The following is a 9,909-nucleotide window of genomic DNA, read 5'->3' as shown; positions in this document are numbered from 1 at the left end:
CAACCAGTCTAACCAATGGCCATGGATAATGGGAGTTGTAGCCCAGCAACATCCAGGGACCCAAGGTTGAAGAGCAGTGGATTAAGACAATCACTGACCAGAGTTTTGGGCTTGACAAAGGAATGCTACTGAGCTTTGAAAACTAAGAGCTGTTTGGAGTACTATGGAGCTATCTCTATAGATCAGATGTTGGGCAGCAGATTTGACTATCTGTTGAAGGTAAAAGTTGTGCTTTTTGCATGTGTGCTACAAACCATACATTCTTTTTGCATGGTTCATCATGCTTTCATTTAGATTACTTCAATACATTTTTGTTATGCAAGAAATAGGGATGGGCAGGTCTATTGATTTCAGATTCTTTCAGTTTCCCATTCTAAACAAAATAAATGTGGACAAGAAAGTCAGTTCCAGAACATAGGGCCCAATAAGAACATTCATTATTGTTATTAAATACTATGGAATATTGAGGCCCATTAAGGAAGAAAGGTGGTATATATATGAAATAAATAAGTAAATACTGCCATAGTGTAAAAACTACCAAGAGACAGTGAAAGAAACTTGGAGGTCCAAAAGAAGTTTTGGTGGTGGGGTGGGTGGGATCAATGCAGTTCCTATCTTCTGCTCTTGTTTGCAGATTGCAATGCACAAATTATCACCATATGAACTGCCTATCTCCAACTTGCTGCCCTCCAGATGTTGGGCTATGAACCCCATCAGCCTAGCTGAAGGCTGGGGCTGATGGGAGTTGTGGTTCAAAACAACTAAGAATGACCAGGTTGGAGAAGGCTTGTCATAAACATAAACATAGCCTTGTAGGCTGATGACACACAAAGAAAGAGGACAGCAGTTGAAAACCACATCTACCCCATTAGAAATGTCAATAACTTATTTGCTTGCCCCAACTCATGCAGTGCTGCCAGGCATTTTGAAGATGGGTGAGAACTTTAATTTAAAACACTACATATTTGTTTCATTTTCAGGAACAGAATATTGGTCTTAGTAAAGGCTGTCCTTCATTTGTATTTATTCCATACGAAGCTATTTTCAGCAGGTAATAATTACCCTTAACAATTTGGTACAAGTGACTTGCGGTTTACATCCATTAGCATTAGGCAATGAGAAACTACAATGCTCACCATTTTCACCACAATCCATCCATTAAATCATGCTTCCTTCTGCAGGGACAATATATTATCTTCCTCACCCAATACTGATTAATGACAAGTGTGTGTGTGTGTGTGTGTGTGTGTGTGTGTTGTATAAGTAACATTTTGACATGCACATTGTTGGGTATCTTTAAATCAAATATTCTATTAAGTGGGGTACAAAAAAAAATACAAAATGGTCTGAACTGCGGAAATGAAGAAGAATATCTGAAAGGTAGGCTTCTCAAATGTAGTGTCCTGTTTCATTCTCATCCATTCACTTGGGAAAAAAATGATTATCAACAGTTTAATTACTACTCTCTTGACACTTGCAATACATTTCCAGAAGCAAGTCTGTATATTTACTTAAGACTAAGAACCAGACAACTAAGCTGTCCTTTAAGGTGCTTCCTTCCATCATCCATATTTTTCCTACCTAATCTACACAGCAATATTTTTCAATGATTATGTCATTTCAGGACATATTTTAAGCTGCACAAACAGGGAGAGCACAATACCCTCAAAGTGAACAATAAGAACTCTGAGGACAAGCCAACTCTTTTGCTGTAAATGGCAATATGCCACAGTTTTCTACATGGGGAAGAGGATCTGGTTGGGAATCAGTAAAACATCAATAAATACTGTTTTTTTAAAAAGGACAAAATATTGCAAAGGCCTGTCTAAACAATACACTTTTCAGAAGTTGTTTAGACAGCAGTGGCAGACCTCGGGATCTCACATTTGATAAACACCCTGTGCAATGACAAATTTTGGCACTCCACCACTTTTCTCGTTCCATTCTAAAGCATCACTGTGACACCCCTGAGGCTCAGTGCCTAGTGCAACCCAACCAGTCACACTTCCCTAAATCTGCCTCTGATGACAAGGATGGTTCCTACCAAACCACTGCTGGTAGGGAGTTCCAATGGGCAGCACCTGCCACACTAAGCACACAGTCCCTGTTAGATGTCATTATAGTTTAGCTAAACTTCAGGGGGCTTAGGAACCATCAGAAGGATCTCAGTGATCGGGGTGGAGCATAAGGGGTCAGACAGTCTTTAAAGTGCTTTGGGACTAAGTTGGTTGGGTTTGAAGAAAGTTGGCATCCAACAACTAGAAGGCCATCTACTCTGCACTGATGGACACACCTCTCTGGAATATTGGCAAATGTTGGTCAAACATTATAGCTTGAATTCTTTTGAAACCTATATGGAGAATGAACCTTCTAGCTGCCAAACTGCTGAAAAAACTAGGGTTGGTGTTTAAAGGCAACCTGGATGATAAACAGTAGATGGCATAATCCTCCAGGGACCTGAGTGCCTCCTAAGAGCTGCTCAGTGTTTTCTACTAACAATGACTTCAATAATGGGTTTCCATTATTTTAAATGCTGTGCCCTCTTGGCAGGAAGCTCAGCAAATTGATGTGCATTATCTATGCAAAAGATTCCATGTGCTGTACGGCAAGGAGTGGAAGCATCTGATGGCTTAGGAGAAATATGTTGTCTCTGACAAAACCAGGGTTGTGAGAGCTCATAAAATGACTCACCAGGTGCCAAAGCAACTTTAGGAAGGCATAAAAGATTAAATAGACATCTATTTTTCTTATTCTGTGGACCTGGTAACTAACAAATAATCCTAAATAAATCTGATGCATTGCTCCCAGCTGACATTCTAATACTCCCATGACCTAGTCCTCATAGCTATATCTGCCAAATAAATTTTTTATACTAATAGGCTCTTTTATCATTTGGTGCTACAAGCAAATTTGCTACAAGCACCCACTGTACGAAGGTGAAATTTGTCTCGGAGTCTTGAAATTCATCAATTACTCTCTGAGCAACTGGTTCACTACCATGTGTTAATGGCCAGAAGCTATATAAACACTCCTTGATTGCATCCTGGAGGGGCACACAGAGAGAACTGCACCACAATTAGAGCCCTATTAGGGACTCTTTTTGGCTGGCTAAGTGATGCATTGTGATGGCACAATGTATAGGAAAAGTAGAGCGCTGAGTGCTGATAGGACTCCTGCAACTGTGACTGGGCACTGGGTCAAAGTGATAGCATTGTTTCGTATACAGCTCTTAAAAATGGGAACTGTTAGCTGAATGACAGATCTCTAGCGCTGTATGAGCCAGGGACGTTTAATATCCATTTTTCTATTTCCTTCATCCTTGGAGGGGGATAATGTGATTTCCTTTCTCTTTTGATTGTCCAGCCCAGGAAGGAAAAGCTGTTTTGTTTTGTGCTTTTTCTTCCGAGGATGCGGGTGACAATTAATCATTGTATATGTCTAGACCCCATGGTAATCTTTGTTCATGTTCCTGTCTCAACATTCATCTTTGGCACCGTCTGTTTAGCTTTAATACAGTCCAATTGATTTGTTTGCCATTGCAATGCTGTTCTCATTCTTTTCCTCCTGGAACATCTTTATAGCACAAACTTGCCACATTTTCAAGCGCCAGCCGACAAAATTGATTTGCAGGATTAGAGCACAAAACATAACGGTATGGTAATAGTACCGAAGTGTGCGTCTCCATCTGCCTGCCTATCCCTGCTGTTATTCTAACACATCAGGAGCTGTGGCAATCTTTCCAAAGAAAAAAAGGAAGCATCTGAAATGGGCTCTTTTAAGTGGAATAAGAATGCTTCAAATGTATGGTGTGCGTGTGACCCTAGACACACTTGTGAGGAAGCAGGTTCCATTAAACTTGGTGGGGTTTATTTCTGAGTTGATATGTGTAGGGTTGCACAGTCAGAAGACAAAATCTGTCCAAATATATATATTTAAATATGTAATTTAATGCACATGTTCGGGTGGTTGTTTTAAATGCAGATTAATGAAGAATTAGAACGAAATAGGTTTATGGGTGGTGAACATACGCAAGGGGCATGAACCAGAGACAGCTTCACCCATCCCTCCTGCAACATCTAAGTGCTTCTAGTTATGTCAATGGGAGTATTTGTAAGTTCCTTTTAAATGTGAAGGCATCAGATGTACGTGGCACTAAATCCCCCTGCCCATTTCCCGAAGCCCTGTAATTTGCCTTCGCCATCTCCCCTACCATGTGGCACACCTGAATCTTCACTTGCCATAGAAACTGAAGGAAGGAAGGCAAGCAGATGACAAGCCTGGAGAGGGAATGAGTGGACAGAGCGCCATGAATGAGCCAGCTCCCAGTGAAGGCTTGCAGCCAACTGAAGAAAGCAGCCAGGAACAGAGAGGATTAACTGCCAGGCAGGATGAGGATCGGCTAGTGTAAACTTGCCCACCCCTTGGAATGCCGTTTGATAAGGGAATGGCGGAGAGCTGGCCGGAACCCAGCCAACATTCTCAGGAAGTGCCAATTGGCGTGAACAGAGAAGGAAGCAGTTTGTCAGAACAGGAAGAGATTGGAGCTGAGCCAATCCCTCCTAAGAGTAAGCTAAGGGAAGGGCTGTTAGACCGGAAACAAAGCAAGAGGTGCAAAGTGAGAAAGTTCAATATCTTCCGTAACTGGAAGAAGTCTTCAGAAGGGTCATCTTGATTGATGATAGTGGAAGCTGTGTTAAAGCCACCCGGAGCTATCTGTTTTGACAATAAATCATCCTTTTTAATTAACTATGCTCACTGTGTTATGAAGCCAGGGACTGGACTCCTGACACAGAGCTACCATTGCTACACTGGGAGATCTAAAAGGTGTATCTGCTGTACAGGGTGCAAAGTGGTAACCCTGTTTTCAATCTAAGCATGGCTGAACCTGCTTATGATATATGTCTGCATGTGCTGTCAACGGCAATCCCTGCAATAAATCTATAAAGCTGCACCAGACTCTCATTTCAGAAAAATCCTAGACTGGGTCTTATGGTTACTTTTTCATTTCTATGTATCTGGGTTGTTTTCTACTATACTTTAACTAATCCAGCTTTCTTCCCCTAAATGTTCCTTATCTCTTTTGATTCTATCATGGCTTAATTGAGTTGCCTCCCTCTTCCCTCTCTTTATTTCCTTACTGTGAGTTGGACTGTCCATTCTAAGCCTCTAAAATAGCCTACAAAGTTATTTCAGAGCTGCTTGCTGAGAGCCACTGCTGTCACTGCTGCCATCAACAGTTGTTTTCCCCAAATGCTGTTTTCCTGTCTCCTTAGTAATCTCAACCACTTCCGTTGCTCGCTTCCAGATTCTTAATTTTATGCTTATGCACGTGTGTGTGTGTGAAATAAGTCAGAAGTCAGAAGTAAGTAGTAGCGTGGGCAGGATAAACCCCGGGCTGGAATTCAAATTCATCCCTGAATACCTTGTTCCACCCTCTGAAGAAGGTTAACTGACACAAGAGCAGGAAGCAGAAGGGGAATCTGTATCAACCCAAATGAGCAGATATCACAAGTAGCCCAGTCTGGCATTTTTCAACCTTGAATGCTAAAGCAGACACAGCAGGAAACAGAAGAAGAATTCTGCAAGCCTGAATAGCAATGCTAGACAGGATGAAACTATTTATATTGAAATCCAATATTCTGTATAAAGCTTCTTAACTGTTTTTGGATTTTTTTTTATTGATTACTTGGTTGATACCTTATTGTGAAAACAAGCAAATAATAAGGAAGAATTGAGTTAAAAGACAATGAGATACTTTTACTTTATCTGAGAACACGACTTACAAATGCAAGTCAGTCAGGATGAACGTTACAACTGGAATCTGGGATAGCAGAGATAAGGCATCTGGCTCCTGCATGCATGCACAGTTCTTCATCCAGAGCTAGGAATATAGACTTGAAAGCCTTCTCTTCATTGCATATGATCCCAAGATGCATCAGAGTCCACAGCTCTATTTTTTTATTTAAAAAAAAAACATTTTTGTAACCTTCCCTCATTAAATATTTGTTTATACCCTTTATCCCTAACTCCCTCAGGAATTTATAGAAAAAACCCCCATTAATCATAGATTTCAAGCTCCTTAGGGCAAATCTTTTGAAATCTGTTCTGTGCTGCATATGTTCCATGAAACTTCCATGGGTGTATCAGGTGTATTACCAATAGTAAACTGAGTGGGATTATCTGAGAACAGCAGAGGGACTATAGGCTCCCCTCCTGTCCCTTTAGTTAGCCCCCAGTGACAGAACAAATCAGTGACAGTCGCAGCTACCACATGAAAAAGGTGACAGCTCAATGCTCAATGTAATTGCCAGTCATTTACCTACAGCAGTTCTGGCTTTCCTAATTGAAAGTGGCTGTCTCCTTCAAATGTGAACAAATTAAATGAACTGCACTGTGTATAGGCACACACTCCTATGCACACACACACAATGTGGGAATATTGCGGGGGGGGGGGGAGGTGGAAATCAGCATAGTTATACTAGAGAGGTACAAAAATGCCCTATATAGATAAGACACTTATCTATATAGTGTCTGTCTTTAATCATAGCACATTTTGCCCACTTTGAGAGGACACACTGAAATGAAACCATTTGAAATGTCTGGAAAAGTTGCGCTGTTCCTTTGGAAAAATCAGTCAATATGCCATATGCTGTTTCAATGCACTCCAATAATTATCCATCTTTTCAGAGAACAAAAATGTTACCAAATAAGGGTGCAGTGCTTTCCGCTATGCAGTACCCACACTCAGAGGAATCTCCATAGAGCTCAATGCAGATCGCTTCCTTCATTCTCCATCTTAGTAGAGCCATGTGGCTGTATTTAGGCACTAGGCCAGGCTTTCATAAAGAAATGGAAAGTTTGTGCTCCTTTCCCATATCTCCATCCAATGCTCAGCCGAATTACATGTTCTCTAGGCATCATATACCTTGACTCTGCAGACAATGAGGGTTAGATGGAGATAGGGAAGTTGTACATATCTTATTTCTAAATTATTTTCTAAAATGCCCAAGCATACTATGCACTTCTGCATATACAGTGGTACCTCAGGTTATATACGCTTCAGGTTACATACGCTTCAGGTTACAGACTCCACTAACCCAGAAATATTACCTCGGGTTAAGAACTTTGCTTCAGGATGAGAACAGAAATCGTGCTCTGGCGGCACAGCAGCAGCAGGAGGCCCCATTAGCTAAAGTGGTGCTTCAGGTTAAGAACAGTTTCAGGTTAAGAACGGACCTCCGGAATGAATTAAGTACTTAACCTGAGGTACTACTGTATATCTATGTCTTTCTGAGTGCAGAATGGGTGAGAAATAAGAAATAAGGGTGCCTTGGGCACCCTTTAATACACAGTAAAGGATCACATCCTATGAATTACTTCATAATTGTCAAAATAGTCAAAAACCCATTGATTCCAGTATTCATAGGCCAAACAGATGTTCATGAAAAGCTCACAGTCATGATAATTAACCCTTGCATTGTATATCCATCAGGCAAAAGAGTAGGAAAATCCCCCTGTGGTGGCAGTTGTGCGAGGAGAAAGGCCACAAAGATTACAGTTCCTCAAGCTTCTTTTTCCCCATTTTTACTCCCCATTTTTACTTATAGCCTGTTTCACAATTACTTAATGTTATTACTGCCACCAATGCCTTTTTCTAAAAAAAAACCCCAACCTTCCCTAACTTCCAAAGGCTTTGCAGTAGGCAGCGTAATCAAATCTTCATTCTTTCCACTTCTTCATGCTTGCATGTTTTGCATTATCAGCTGGATAATTGTTTGGAAAGTTGTAAGATAGATTTCAATCATGTGTGAATGAATAAAACTCACCTCATATGGAAATTCTTCTTCCGACTACAAGAATTTAATCAGAGTGGTTTGATTACTTTCCCATGACACATGCTATGTTCTGATAGCAAGCCCATCTCATACATATTTGCACAATCAAATGAATTTTATTGATTAGTAACACTTAATGTCGCCTCAAGCAGCCATTTGAGAGGTTTCTTCCAGTTTCCCCCCAAATTGATTGTTTCATATTTGAAAACGTGCAAAGCTTATTACCGATTTTTTCTCTCTTTTTGTGTAGCCTGAAATATTAAAAGAATCTCGTCCTCTTGGGACTAAGATTGGCATAAAGTGTTTTCAAATCAAATATTTGGCTACAGAAGGAAAGTGAATTTATAAAGCCATGAGACCTTTTCTTGTACTTAGCACTTCATCTCAGTGAAGGAGACAGCCCTGAGGCATAGTGAATGTCATATAGAAGTTGAAGGAGGTGCTCCAAAAGCTACTATGTGCATTGGCCTGATTTTTCAATTGGTTCAACATTTATAGATCCCACTGACAAGCCATTCCAAGTAAGGACAGCAAGTTTGCACTGTAAGTAAAGGTAGATTAATCATGTCCAAAGCATCCTTACTGGACCTACCCTATACAGTGTCCTCTGGCTATGAAATAATGATCCCCCATCATAGGAATATCAGGGACACATCATGCATTGCACCAGGCACTGTGGGTGTTTTCAAGACATGCAGCAATATCATTGCTTTGGATTCCTTGTAAAAAGAAATGTGGGTAGTTTGGACATCCAAAACTATTTCACTTGTACCTCAGATGTGAGACACTGATGGATCATTATTCCTCACAATGTACTCCTTGTATAAAATGTCTTGGCCTTCAGTTTGGCGAGAACAAAAGATAAATAGGCTGTCCAGGTACAGTTCCCCTGTTTCCCAAGCGTCCTTGTATCTTGCATCTCCTTGTTGCAACGCTAGTTACTGTAAAAACATAGCACCACAGGGGAACTAAACTCAGAAGAGATTGCTATATTTTGGCTTGGTTTCTGTAGCCTGTGCTGACAGAAGGAGCTGTTATGCCTCATCTTCATGTAGAAGTAACAGAAGACTCAATATCCAAATAGGGCTCAAATAGTTACTGAGCTTCCAGGTGTGTTAGGAATTGACTGTGGGATTTCAGCAATAGGTTCACTTATAATTTCATACCAAAGCTTCTTTGACTGAAACACATTTGTCAGAGGTCGTTTTTCTTATATAAAAATGCCTTTTTATATAAAAAAGGGGGGAGACTACAACTGTTTCACTGAACTTTACTGTATAATTATCAACTGCAAGTTCATCCTGCTAAATTATGAGCCTTTCGCAGAGGGCTTGGAAAGAAGGTTGGATCTGACCTTTGCTTATAGTCAATCTGCAATTTGAAAGATATTTATTAAAATTTTCAAAGTATTACAAAATGAAAAAAGAAAAAAGAAAAAAATACAAAATAAAAGTAGTTAAAAACAATTCAATCTTTCCATTACTTATCTTTCATTGGCTTGTTTCCCGGACCTCCTCACGCCTCCCTTTTTTGTATTCCAATTCAGTTTGTTAGTTCAGCAAATCCTTCCCCTCTTTGTTTATCCTAATCTTTAATCTTAAAATATTGTGACATTGAATTTTAACCTATTAATAATCCTTTTTTCATATTCCCTTATAATATTACAGCTAAAAACCACTTAATTTCTATCCAACATCATTCTAACATTCATTAATTTTGCAATGTTTCTGTAGATAGTCTTTAAACTTTTTCCAATCTTCTTCCACCGACTCTTCTCCCTGGTCTCGGATTCTGCCAGTCATTTCCGCCAATTCCATATAGTCCATCACCTTCATCTGCCATTCTTCCAGGGTGGGTAGGTCTTGTGTCTTCCAGTACTTTGCAATAAGTATTCTTGCTGCTTTTGTGGCATACATAAAGGAAGTTCTATCCTTCTTTGACACCAATTGGCCGACTATGCCCACGAGAAAGGCCTCTGGTTTCTTCAGAAAGGTATATTTAAATACCTTTTTCATTTCATTATAGATCATCTCCCAGAAAGCCTTAATCCTTGGGCACGTCCACCAAAGGTGAA

Source organism: Podarcis pityusensis (genome assembly GCF_964106645.2).
Source record: "Podarcis pityusensis genome assembly, chromosome: 9".
Classification (NCBI taxonomy): domain Eukaryota; kingdom Metazoa; phylum Chordata; class Lepidosauria; order Squamata; family Lacertidae; genus Podarcis; species Podarcis pityusensis.
The sequence above is the reverse complement of the archived record's forward strand: the minus strand, read 5'-3'. Positions refer to the sequence as shown.